The sequence below is a fragment of the Plectropomus leopardus genome, chromosome 24, assembly GCF_026936395.1.
Source record: "Plectropomus leopardus strain MGB_pleo_1.0 chromosome 24, ASM2693639v1, whole genome shotgun sequence".
Lineage (NCBI taxonomy): Eukaryota > Metazoa > Chordata > Actinopteri > Perciformes > Serranidae > Plectropomus > Plectropomus leopardus.
In genome coordinates, this window is record NC_142199.1 from 2,195,348 (window position 1) to 2,209,367 (window position 14,020).

At 43.6% G+C, this 14,020-nt stretch overlaps 1 long non-coding RNA gene across 1 annotated transcript; it reads left to right on the plus strand.

The window, feature by feature from the left end:
- The first annotated feature begins 1,997 nt into the window (after positions 1–1,997).
- On the plus strand, positions 1,998–13,593 carry LOC148185456 (uncharacterized). The gene is made up of 4 exons (XR_015775929.1): positions 1,998–2,441; positions 3,832–3,992; positions 10,003–10,191; positions 12,296–13,593. It is a non-coding gene; the product is annotated as an uncharacterized LOC148185456 (long non-coding RNA).
- Positions 13,594–14,020: the final 427 nt, after the last annotated feature.

Genomic DNA, 14,020 nt, shown 5'->3' on the forward strand with positions numbered 1-14,020 from the left:
TCCAAACCTGCGGACCCGCCAAAATGTTTAAACTCGCCAAAATTATAACAGTTTTAAAAGCCAGAGACTGTAAAAACAATAAATTGTGGTTGAATTTTTGAATTTCCGACGGTCCTTGAACATATCCTGTGGGACGCACACCTGATGCATTTTCACTCAGAGTCTGACCTTTCTGATAAACCACACGACCTTTCTGCTTGACCCTGATTGGCTGAGATTCAGACGAGCTGTGACCTCGTTACTAATAATTTTTTCAAACTTGAGCAAATCAGCAACCAACTTTGCAAGAAAAGTCTCACAAATTTTAAGAAATAAGTAAAAGGTGACAGAAGATTACATGAAAATTAGGTATGAATGTTTCGTGCAGAGCAAAAACATACAATGCCTTTGCAGAAAAAAGAGCATATGTCAACAACGAAATATTTTACAACGTTCAAATACCTTAGGGGGAATTAATATATATTTATTCAAAAAATTAGATTTTCAGAGAACAAGAGGGGGTCTGACTGCGAGCTGGTTATCTGCTGAAGTGACTCCGTCACTCAGCCGAGGAGGAAAACACACACATCCAAATGTCAAACGGATGTCGGACATAAATGAAAACAACATGCTGCATTAAGCCGTGCGCTCAAAAGCTCCCAGATTATGAATGCACTGAAAGGAAAACTCACAGACCATATAATGCAGAAAATGCTGCTGGTTGGTTTTGAAGTGGTTGCATTCTGCAGTTTGTCCAGCAGAGTGCGCTCTTACCACATTTTTTACGCTACTCTCAGTATGGCTCTAATAAACACACAATGCTCACAATAAAAACACAATCAAAACCAAAGTTTGTGTCTGTGTTTTTTTCATCAGTTTTTGTCAAAAAAACAAACAGACATTGTGATATAATTATGCCTCAACAGATGAGCTTTAGTGAAAATAAACACCTTCCACCAATCCCAGTCTCATTTAAAGTAAAAGAGTTTCCTGGTTACCTGTTTGATTGCATAATGTTATTTTACAGTTTGGTGTCAGGACTCGAGCCAAGCATAAACAAAGCTGTTGTTACGTGAGAAAAGGTTTCTGGGAGCCACGTGGCATCAAACACCTAATTTTTTGCATTCTGGGGAAGTTTTATGCACTGATTTATGGCTTAAATGTATTTTTATGTAAAGAAAAACAAATTTCAGGCGATAATTGACAATTAAAAGTATAAAATAGGCTCTTATGAACTGTAATACAGCAATGCTTTCAGGCATTCTGTATTGCTTTAAATACTTTTGTCTCCTGCAGATCAACTTTTCCAATATCAGTCAACATACACAATATGTGGGTGGATTTTTTAAGGAAACATGCCTGTGGGTTTGGAAGACGTTTTATATTTTAAAATTTGTGGTATGTTTTTTTCCTTTAAAATGTTTAGTGATTTTTTTCTTTTTTTTCTTGAAATCTTTTGATCTTTTGACACTTACATACACATATACATATATACATATATATATATATATATATATTTTTTTTTTCTTTAAAGTTTTTTTCTTTCTTTTTTTATTTAAAAAATAGAATCACAATTCTTTTAAAATGTTTTGGGTATTTTTCGAAGATAACATGCTTTCCAAACCTGCGGACCCGCCAAAATGTTTAAACTCGCCAAAATTATAACAGTTTTAAAAGCCAGAGACTGTAAAAACAATAAATTGTGGTTGAATTTTTGAATTTCCGACGGTCCTTGAACATGTCCTGTGGGACGCACACCTGATGCATTTTCACTCAGAGTCTGACTGAACGCGCGTGTTTGCTGTTTCGTTAAATTTCTTAAAGTTTGTGTCTTGATTGCGAAAAAATAAAGTGTGAAGGGCTCCCTTAACTGTCAAGGGGGTTCCCCTCCTCAACAGCAAGTAGCACCAGCGGGGCACTGCAGCCTGTTTGCGCTGTCGTTGATTCCGGCGCGGAAGTACCCCCTAATCGGCCCCGCCCCTCTGTGACGCAATGACGCGGGAAACGGAAGTGATAAATCTCAGAGGCGGGAGTTGAGCCTCTGTTTGCCAGTTTGATTCGCTGCTGCTACTCCGCGAACACGCCAAAAAATACTGCTGCTACTTGGTAAACAAGCCAAAAAAACAAAGTCCAAAGTCGATTTAAAATCAAACGGAGGCAAAATTACCGTCCCCGCCGTCAGTCCGGATCGTGTTTGCGGAACTTGAAGCGCGGTTGGATGTGTTTTTTGTAGCCTAAGCTAGCTAACGTTAGCCGTGTGTTAGCTAACATGATCGAAAAAGTTCAAGTCGAAGTGCGCTAAAACAGAGAGGAGAGGACATCCAGGGACAGTTTTGGGAATATTTGTGAGTTTTCCTGTTCCAACATTGGACTTTGTCATCATTTCACACGGCCCCGGTGGACTCGGTGCATTGTTGCTGGGTTGGATTCAAGCTAACAGCCGCCGGATGAAAACATCGTCGGTGAGTTGATCATGTTGATTGTTTTTCTTGGTAAAGGCTGTTTGTGCTGGCGATCAGCTGTTTCAGACATGCCGTTGTTTGTTGGTGTTTGTGTTTCAGACCGCAGTGTCTGCTTTGTTATTGTTATTGTTATTGTGTTGTTAGAGACTGCTTGGTGCATGTAATGCGCTTTTCAGTCTTCATTTTTCGGTAATTTTGGCTGTGTTCATGCATTTTGGCTAAATTTTGGGAAGATTATGTACGTTTGTATAATCTTGGCATTTCCAGCTCAGATCCAAATAATAAGTTTAAAATACACCGTGTAAACAAAATAGTTAGATTCATTCCTGTAAGTGCATAACAAACTATTGAAAACCACTTAAACTACTACAGCCTTTAAAGCATAAAAACATTGAAATGTATTATTTCTGGGTGTCATTCTGGGCTTTTGCCTTGAAATTGGTCTTTTATACTATTTTTCAGTACTGTTTCCGCTAGGTGTACTGTCACAATAAATGACAACAACAACATCAAAAACCTACTTTGCATGTTTGTTATTTAAAAATAACTCCCGCAGCAAAGTTAAAATAATTAAAAGTCTGTGCAAAACTTTTACTGCTTGTCAGTGGATTAGCATTTGGTGCCAATGTTTTGCAGTAGAGAAGGAAATTTTTATAGCCTTACTGTAAATGCTCAAAAGTTGAAAAAAAAACTATTTCCACAGCCTGTTGATCATCGCTTTGATATCAAACATTCTTCACAATACAAACAAAATACTGGAGAAAAAAAATGAATTACAGTCTAAGGTGTGAATGCAGGACCCGTAGATGTTGATGAAACATGATGTGTCCTATGAATAAGCAGGAAAAATTGTTGAACAATTGACAGTTTCTTGGGAGTTGATGACAAATTTTGTGATATATTTCTAAAAGAAAATTGACAGAAAAAAGCACCAGCCTCATGTTAGAATACAAGACCGCCCTATAAATCAAACTTCTGACCGAGCTCCAAACTCTCCATGTAAAACTCCTTGAGCGTACTGTCATCTTTTGTTTACGTAAACACATGGCTGCCAGTTGTTTAGATACTTGTTTACTGAAGTTATAATTAAATTTTATTTACAATAAAAGTTCAGGGTGTCAGTTGCTGTCCTCGGGTAGTTGTAGCACCTTACCGTCTCAACACCGTCTTCATGTCACTATTATTTATTTATTTATTTTTTTGTATGACAGTTTATTTCCACTCCCTTTTAAGTATCAACTTTTGGTCACCATTTTGTCTTTGGGGTTGAGGGGTGTTTATTTTCAATATCAAAACTTACTGTTGCTGTTCTAGCTTCATTGGAATGAGGAAAAGTGAATTTTCCCTGTAAATAATAAATCTGTCTGTCCTCCCTGTGCGTGTCTCTCAGGTCAGGAGTGTATCAGCATCGATTCCCAGTACGAGCAGGAGGGGAAGGTCCAGTTTGTGATTGGCATGGAATGCGGCCCAAAAATTCCAGGACCTGCCTCGAGATGGACCTGACAGAAGGGAGGAAACTGCTCAATTACATCTGCAGTGTCAGCTTCAGCGGTAGGTTGAAAGACGCCTCTCTACTTCTGAAGTATCTTTAGGGCTAGGCAGCCGGGCAGCATGAAGGGGAGGGTGCCCTGGGTGTGCTGACCCCTGGCATCATTAATTCCTCCTGAAGGGCTATATCCTGTGCATCCCGGGGGAGGATGTGAACATGGACTCCAAGTAGTCCATGGTCAGTACCTCCATTGTGGAAGCGGCTGCTAAAAGCTGTGGTTCAAAGGTCGCCAGTGCCTGTCTTTGCAAGCGGCCTCGCATACCAAAACAAACATTTGTTTTAGGTACTGCGGGTAGAAACCAGTGGGATGTGGGAAGCTGTCAGTCGTCAGACCGCAACCTACACTCCTGCTGGTGGAAACCCAACAGAGAGGTGTTTTCCTGGACTGCACCGGTTGGCCTGAAGGCCATCCTGGGGGAGGATGTGAACATGGACTCTAAGTGGTCCATGGTCAGTACCTCCTTTGTGGAGGCAGCTGCTAAAAGCTGTGGTCCGAAGGTTGCCAGTGCCTGTCTTTGCAAGCGGCCTCGCATACCAAAACAAACATTTGTTTTAGGTACTGCGGGTAGAAACCAGTGGGGTGTGGGAAGCTGTCAGGCGTCAGACCGCAACCTACACACCTGCTGGTGGAAACCCAACAGAGAGGTGTTTTCCTGGACTGCACTGGTTGGCCTGAAGGGCTGCAGCTGAGGCAGTCGCCAAAGCAAAAACTCGGGTGTTTGGGAGGCCATGAAGGAGGAAAGTGGTGCTGGGGAGAGGGACCTCTAGAGTACTCTGCTCTGCCTGTTGTCCCTGTGACCCGGCCTTGAATAAAAGGCAGTAAATGGCAATGGTTGTGCACTAGGGTAGAGTCTGTAGACTTTTACCACCTTTGTTGCATTTGATCTGCATTAAAATGCAGATATGTTTAGGGATTAGCTGAAATACGGTATAATTGGAAATTGGAATCCAATTGATCCATGTTCAGGATCTGTAGTCTCTGCAAACAGCCTTAAAAACAGTGGCTGGACACCAGCGTTGCGGATGGATCTCTGGATCACGACGGAAGCCTACCCTCTGGTGAGAAATTATCAGTGGTGTGGCAGCCCTCGGGCTTCAGACTGAAACCTAAAACTTGCTGGTGGACACCCATGGTGGGGGAAGCTGTCGGACTTCAGACAGCAACCCAAAAAGCTGCTGGTGAGAAACTATCATTGAGTTGGTGGGAGTAGGCCAGCAGTGTGGTAATCCGTCTGGCTTAAGATGGAAACCTAAACACCTGTTGGTGGAAGCCATCAGTGCGGGAAACTGTTCGGATTCAGACGGAAGCCTAAGCTGCTGGTGAGAAACTATCAGTGAGGTTTGTTGGACGGACTGTAGTTACCTACTAGTTGCAGCAACAACCTCGGATACTGTGGGAGTAAGCCAGCAGTTCAGGGGACTCTTTGGGTTCGGACGGCAACCGCAAACCTGTTGGTGGACACCAACGGTGGGGTGAGTTTGCCTAGACTACATTGGTTGGCCTGGAGGGCTTTAGCTGAGGCAGGTGCTGTGACTGCTGGTGGAAGCCATCGGTGCGGGAAGCTGTTCGGATTCAGACGGAAGCCTAAGCTGCTGGTGAGAAACTATCAGTGAGGTTTGTTGGACGGACTGTAGTTACCTACTAGTTGCAGCAACAACCTCGGATACTGTGGGAGTAAGCCAGCAGTTCAGGGGACTCTTTGGGTTCGGACGGCCATCGTTAACCTGTTGGTGGACACCAGTGGTGGGGTGAGTTTGCCTAGACTATATTGGTTGGCCTGAAGGGCTTTAGATGAGGCAGTTGCGGTAAAAGCTAGATAAGGGACACCGGGTCCCCCCGGAGTCAGACCGGGAGGGTGGTGGTGCTTGTAGGCGAGTGCCTGTCGGGCGGGACTTTGGCAACATCCCGCCCCTCCTGGGGGAGGATGCGGACATGGAATCCAATTGATCCATGTTCAGGATCTGTAGTCTCTGCAAACAGCCTTAAAAACAGTGGCTGAACACCAGCGTTGCGGATGGATCTCTGGATCACGACGGAAGCCTACCCTCTGGTGAGAAATTATCAGTGGTGTGGCAGCCCTCGGGCTTCAGACTGAAACCTAAAACTTGCTGGTGGACACCCATGGTGGGGGAAGCTGTCGGACTTCAGACAGCAACCCAAAAAGCTGCTGGTGAGAAACTATCATTGAGTTGGTGGGAGTAGGCCAGCAGTGTGGTAATCCGTCTGGCTTAAGATGGAAACCTAAACACCTGTTGGTGGAAGCCATCAGTGCGGGAAACTGTTCGGATTCAGACGGAAGCCTAAGCTGCTGGTGAGAAACTATCAGTGAGGTTTGTTGGACGGACTGTAGTTACCTACTAGTTGCAGCAACAACCTCGGATACTGTGGGAGTAAGCCAGCAGTTCAGGGGACTCTTTGGGTTCGGACGGCAACCGCAAACCTGTTGGTGGACACCAACGGTGGGGTGAGTTTGCCTAGACTACATTGGTTGGCCTGAAGGGCTTTAGCTGAGGCAGGTGCTGTGACTGCTGGTGGAAGCCATCGGTGCGGGAAGCTGTTCGGATTCAGACGGAAGCCTAAGCTGCTGGTGAGAAACTATCAGTGAGGTTTGTTGGACGGACTGTAGTTACCTACTAGTTGCAGCAACAACCTCGGATACTGTGGGAGTAAGCCAGCAGTTCAGGGGACTCTTTGGGTTCGGACGGCAACCGCAAACCTGTTGGTGGACACCAACGGTGGGGTGAGTTTGCCTAGACTACATTGGTTGGCCTGAAGGGCTTTAGCTGAGGCAGGTGCTGTGACTGCTGGTGGAAGCCATCGGTGCGGGAAGCTGTTCGGATTCAGACGGAAGCCTAAGCTGCTGGTGAGAAACTATCAGTGAGGTTTGTTGGACGGACTGTAGTTACCTACTAGTTGCAGCAACAACCTCGGATACTGTGGGAGTAAGCCAGCAGTTCAGGGGACTCTTTGGGTTCGGACGGCCATCGTTAACCTGTTGGTGGACACCAGTGGTGGGGTGAGTTTGCCTAGACTACATTGGTTGGCCTGAAGGGCTTTAGCTGAGGCAGTTGCTGTGACTTTGCTTTGAATAAAAGCCAGTAAATGGCACAGGTTACTCTCTAGGGGAGAGTTATGACTACCGTAAACCTGTTGGTGGAGACCAACGGTGGGTTGTGTTTGCCTAGACAACATTGGTTGGCCCAGTGGCCCACATGGTTGTAATCAGGGCTGGGCAGCCGGGCAGCATGAAGGGGAGGGTGCCCTGGGTGTGCTGACCTCTGGCATCATCAATTCCTCCTGAAGGGCTTTTTCCTGTGCATCCCGGGGGAGGATGTGAACATGGACTCCAAGTGGTCCATGTTCAGTACCTCCATTGTGGAAGCGGCTACTAAAAGCTGTGGTCCGAAGGTCGCCGGTGCCTGTCTTTGCAAGCGGCCTCGCATACCAAAACAAATACTTTGTTTTAGGTACTGCGGGTAGAAACCAGTGGGGTGTGGGAAGCTGTCAGGCGTCAGACCGCAACCTACACACCTACTGGTGGAAACCCAACAGAGAGGTGTTTTCTTGGACTGCACCGGTTGGCCTGAAGGGCTGCAGCTGAGGCAGTCGCCAAAGCAAAAACTCGGGTGTTTGGGAGGCCATGAAGGAGGAAAGTGGTGCTGGGGAGAGGGACCTCTAGAGTACTCTGCTCTGCCTGTTGTCCCTGTGACCCGGCCTTGAATAAAAGGCAGTAAATGGCAAAGGTTGTGCACTAGGGTAGAGTCTGTAGACTTTTACCACCTTTGTTGCATTTGATCTGCATTAAAATGCAGATATGTTTAGGGATTAGCTGAAATACGGTATAATTGGAAATTGGAATCCAATTGATCCATGTTCAGGATCTGTAGTCTCTGCAAACAGCCTTAAAAACAGTGGCTGGACACCAGTGTTGCGGATGGATCTCTGGATCACGACGGAAGCCTACCCTCTGGTGAGAAATTATCAGTGGTGTGGCAGCCCTCGGGCTTCAGACTGAAACCTAAAACTTGCTGGTGGACACCCATGGTGGGGGAAGCTGTCGGACTTCAGACAGCAACCCAAAAAGCTGCTGGTGAGAAACTATCATTGAGTTGGTGGGAGTAGGCCAGCAGTGTGGTAATCCGTCTGGCTTAAGATGGAAACCTAAACACCTGTTGGTGGAAGCCATCAGTGCGGGAAACTGTTCGGATTCAGACGGAAGCCTAAGCTGCTGGTGAGAAACTATCAGTGAGGTTTGTTGGACGGACTGTAGTTACCTACTAGTTGCAGCAACAACCTCGGATACTGTGGGAGTAAGCCAGCAGTTCAGGGGACTCTTTGGGTTCGGACGGCAACCGCAAACCTGTTGGTGGACACCAACGGTGGGGTGAGTTTGCCTAGACTACATTGGTTGGCCTGGAGGGCTTTAGCTGAGGCAGGTGCTGTGACTGCTGGTGGAAGCCATCGGTGCGGGAAGCTGTTCGGATTCAGACGGAAGCCTAAGCTGCTGGTGAGAAACTATCAGTGAGGTTTGTTGGACGGACTGTAGTTACCTACTAGTTGCAGCAACAACCTCGGATACTGTGGGAGTAAGCCAGCAGTTCAGGGAACTCTTTGGGTTCGGACGGCCATCGTTAACCTGTTGGTGGACACCAGTGGTGGGGTGAGTTTGCCTAGACTACATTGGTTGGCCTGAAGGGCTTTAGCTGAGGCAGTTGCTGTGACTTTGCTTTGAATAAAAGCCAGTAAATGGCACAGGTTACTCTCTAGGGGAGAGTTATGACTACCGTAAACCTGTTGGTGGAGACCAACGGTGGGTTGTGTTTGCCTAGACTACATTGGTTGGCCCAGTGGCCCGCATGGTTCTAATCAGGGCTGGGCAGCCGGGCAGCATGAAGGGGAGGGTGGTCTGGGCGTGCAGACCCCTGGCATCATCGATTCCTCCTGAAGGGCTTTTTCCTGTACATCCCGGGGGAGGATGTGAACATGGACTCCAAGTGGTCCGTGTTCAGTACCTCCATTGTGGAAGCGGCTACTAAAAGCTGTGGTCTGAAGGTCGCCGGTGCCTGTCTTTGCAAGCGGCCTCGCATACCAAAACAAATACTTTGTTTTAGGTACTGCGGGTAGAAACCAGTGGGGTGCGGGAAGCTGTCAGGCGTCAGACCGCAACCTACACTCCTGCTGGTGGAAACCCAACAGAGAGGTGTTTTCCTGGACTGCACCGGTTGGCCTGAAGGCCATCCTGGGGGAGGATGTGAACATGGACTCTAAGTGGTCCATGGTCAGTACCTCCTTTGTGGAGGCAGCTGCTAAAAGCTGTGGTCCGAAGGTCGCCAGTGCCTGTCTTTGCAAGCGGCCTCGCATACCAAAACAAATACTTTGTTTTAGGTACTGCGGGTAGAAACCAGTGGGGTGTGGGAAGCTGTCAGGCGTCAGACCGCAACCTACACACCTGCTGGTGGAAACCCAACAGAGAGGTGTTTTCCTGGACTGCACTGGTTGGCCTGAAGGGCTGCAGCTGAGGCAGTCGCCAAAGCAAAAACTCGGGTGTTTGGGAGGCCATGAAGGAGGAAAGTGTTGCTGGGGAGAGGGACGTCTGGAGTGCTCTGCTCTGCCTGTTGTCCCCGTGACCCGGTCTCATATTTATCAATCTATCTATCTACCCTCTAGGGGATAGTCTATAGACTTTTACTAGCTTTTGTTTCAGTTGATTTGGTTCTGGTAAGACTGTGATGATTCAGCTAGTTAGTGTTGAGAGTACCTCCCCCGGGACAAAACATTTTTACATATTTACGACATCAATTAGACGTCTGTCCGTCCTGGAAGAGGGATCCCTCATCATCCTCTGCCGCTCTTCTTGAGGTTTCTTCCTTTTTCTTTCCCCATTAAAGGGGTTTCTTTTTGGGAGTTTTTCCTCAGGTGATGTGAGGGTCTAAGGGCAGAGAGATGTCGTATGCTGGAGAGGTTTCTGAGGCAAACCATAATGGGCTTTTCCTTTTCCTTCTTGTCCACAGAAAACATCACGAGGCCAAGGAAAGATGTGAGGGAGACTCAGGACGTAGGAAAAGACGACTCCGCCTCTCCTCGGCTCGGTGGCGATGCGATGGCTGGTGTCACTGATGAGGGTCTGCTGCGATCAAACTACAATGTTCAGATGATGGACGACAAAAGCACATCCTCACGATACTGGCTTTTATGCAGAAGTATGTTTTTTTTTCTTGGCCAGCGAAGCAAAGGCCCTCTTGAAATTGCTAAAATGATGAGCACCGAGCACCAACCCCAAATAAAATAAAATCTCCACAATGTTTTCCTTAAATATTACCAAAAATTAACTAGAAAAAATAAAAGAAAACAATGGCAAAATCCTGAAAAATGTTTTCTTTTACAATAAAAAAAAAGTTTAAAAAAGTAAAAAAGAAACAAAAACAGCCATTCAAAGTTGTATGCCCCTCTCCTAAGCCAAAAAACAAATCCTAAGTCTGCCTAGTTCTTAAAACAAGATTTGACGTGCCTCTCCCCTCCCCTCTCAATACTAATAAACACTCCCTAAATTATATATACATATTCAGTTTTAATCCCCTTCTGAATTAATTAATAACATAAAAATAAAGTATATATTATAAAGCAAGTTAAAGAAAATGAGCCAATAAGGAGTGTTTGTGGTGTTTTCAGAGAGTATGGGCTTAAAGATTTGCCTTGAACTCATGGACGAGGCCTGGAAACGTCTTGGTAAAAATGAACCCTGATACTCAGCTGAACAGATTAAATATGAATCTAGATTCTGTTACTGGCTGTTTCTCACCTTAAATGTTTTCAGAAACATGTTTTAGCGCACTGTTTAGCTGAAGTTGATCATGTTTTTGAATTTGTAATATCCTACACACAATGCTTTATAGATTTGACCAGGGTGCGTCCTTGAAATCCTTGAATAAAACCCCAAATATATTTATTTTAAATGGGTAGTCATGGTTTTATATGGCTCCCACAGTGATGAAATTCCAGAAAAATGCATTAAGTGAGAATAACTGATTATTTTTCTAATTATTATTATTGTTTACAATAATTACCCAAACCTGTCTAAATGTACGTATTACAAATTGTTTTCCTAATATTACAAGTGTAAAATCTGATATTAACCAGCAAATAAAGAGAGCAAGCGCTAGCAGTTTTTCTGTGTGTTTAATAGTGTATGCACTGGGAGTGTCAACGTTTACAATTTTTTCTACACGTGTAAACGGGACTTCTAACCGACGTGGACCCGGTTACACGATTTATGATCTTTTTCTATCGCAGTTGCGCTACATAACCACTAGATGGTTCTGTCTGCATTCAAATACCTCCTAATCTCATTAAATCAAAGCCATTACAGCAGTTAGTTATCACACAGAAACGTTTATTCAGCGAACAGAACTTAAAAAGTAGGCAATCCACCTCACCATTTAAGGCTTAGACCTACTTATGACAGAAAGTAAAATGAGATGAAAATAAAATCATCAATTTTGATGATCACTTTTGTACAATATATTTTTTTAAGCTCCGCCTGTTCATCGCTTGTTGCTTGTTGTCCGTGCGGCCCCGAGTCAACTTGAAGTGACGCGACACTGGCTGTGGCTGCGTTTTTTTTAATATCAACGTAACATTGCCACCTGTGCATCTATTATGTATGCGGATAACTGCATTAGTGGGAACATTTAAGTGTATAGTTAGTTAATGTTATTATCTTAAGCTTTCAGGCAACATTATCACCCCTAAAAATACTATTGGTGAGAAATGAACGAGGAGGAGGAGAGGAAAAAATGACGTGTAAACGGTGATTGATTTTTCTGAACGGTTATGATTTGTTATCCGTGTACCCGTTTACACGTGCAGGTGTTGACATCTCTAGTATGCACATTCAGTGTTTTCTTTCCACGTGCTAAATGATGGTGTTTTTGGCCCTTTTTGCAACTTTCTATGCTATGGTGCGTCTCAGCAGGCTGTTCTGGGATGTTTCCAGCTGTTTTCAGGACATTTTTGGCCTTGCTATTATAGCCTTGCACTTTGTGACATTTTTTCAACATGCCAAACGTCATTGGCTGAGTGCCCCGGCTAATGGCACGAGCTGTTAACTGAGCTTTCTATATGAACTTGCGTGTTGTGTCCGATGATGCGCGAGGCCTGCGGGTTGGACGCAGTGACGGAGATAAAGAGCGTTGTTTTGTTGTGGACAAACTGTTGGGGAGCTGTGATGTACTGTGTATTCATTGAAAAGACTGAATGTTGTAATAATGACTTTGGACTTCGCCTCCACCTGTGTTTATGTTGCAGATACATGAAGGCGGATCTGTCTGATGCTGAGTCTGTTTTTATTCATCACCTCGTGCACTTTTGTCCTCTCCAGTAAGGTGCTCATGTTGGCAGTACAGGACGGCCAGCTCTCCTCTGCAAGGCAAGGTTTTCAACAAATTACTTTGACACAAGGTCAATGTTGTTTTCAATATTTTGACAGCTTCCAGGTCATGTGACCAAGAGAATCAGAGTCAGTGCTTTTGCAGGACACACCTCTTTTATTGTATTTTAATACTCCTCATATTTTATATGAATATTTTTATGGAAAAAATAGCATTTTTGATCAATGATTTTGATTCTCTTGGTCACAAAGTCCACTTGGGCTGAAAGTTAAACCGATGACAGTTAATGGTACGAAAGTCTAAGATCAATGTCAGTGTGACCTCGTGTTTTTGGCTGTAACTCAGGAATTCATAAGCTAATCGACACAAATGTAACACAGCTCTCTAAAAGAATAAAATAATCAGGTACTGACATTTTACATCCAAAAAAGGTCAAAGGTCAACTTCACTGTGACATCATAATGATCTGCAAAAACTCTTTTAACTTTTAATGACGCATCATGTTTACTGTGCAAAGACAGAACCGGCCTGTGAGTTAACTTTTATTTTGTTTAAAAACATGTTCTGATAAAAAATTGCACAAAAGTCTCTGTTGAAAAAATCATAGATAAATGATTTGTCTTGTAACCACGCTGTATATATACAGCACTGCAGCTGTATGCATGTGGCTTCAAGTCTTTGAAATCTGCAAATTGTTTGATTTCTTTTAAAAACACAAGAAGAAGGCAATGAGCAACGATGAAATAAATGGCCAAAAATAATCAAGAAATCAGGAAAAAAAAAAAAACTAAAAAAATTACTAAAAAATTGGAAAGAAACACAAAACAAAAATAAAATCAGAAAGTAAAATAAACAGGAAAATTACACAAGGAATATGAAAAATATAATGCTTTTATAAAATGATTCAGAATATTTTACTATTTTAATCAGAAATCATTTTAAATATAATTTAATATTTTTGAAAATAATTTAACAAATCTATTGATTTCTTACAACTTGTGGTTCATTTCTTAAGAGTTGTTCATTGCCTTTTTTCGTCGTGTTTTGAAAGAGGTCAAAGCTTTAAAGACTCGTCTGAAGGCGTCTGAAAGCAGCACAAGAAAACTGATGTTGATCCAAGTTTTAGAGGGTTAAATGCAATGTTTTTTTGTCTTTATTTGTCAGTTCTGTGTCTGGAGATCAAATAAAAGTGGAGCTGTAAATGGTTAATAATTATATTGACATGGCATGTGACCCTTTTTTTCAATAAAACACAACAAACCGAACTCAAAAAACCCGACAGACACCTGAGCAGAGTTCAGCTTAATGATTACAAAATACACTCTGTTGTTTAAGGTGCTGCAGAGGGAAGCAGAGCAGCTGCAGACACTTTTTTGGATAATTATGTCTTACTTGTTTGTAGAAAAAACTGTCACTTTAAAAAGACTAAATTAATACCCTTTAAATCATATTTGGATTCTTCAGTTATGACCTGAAACGTCCTTTAAAATGTATGTTCACAGTTCAAATGAGGTAAAAGGTGGGCGGTTTCTTGTTTCTGCTTGATGGATCAAGTCAGAGTGATGCAGCAATGTGGGGACAGGAAATCAACTGACATCTAAAATAAAAGCAAATTTTTTTTTCATTTTTGCTTAAAAAAAAT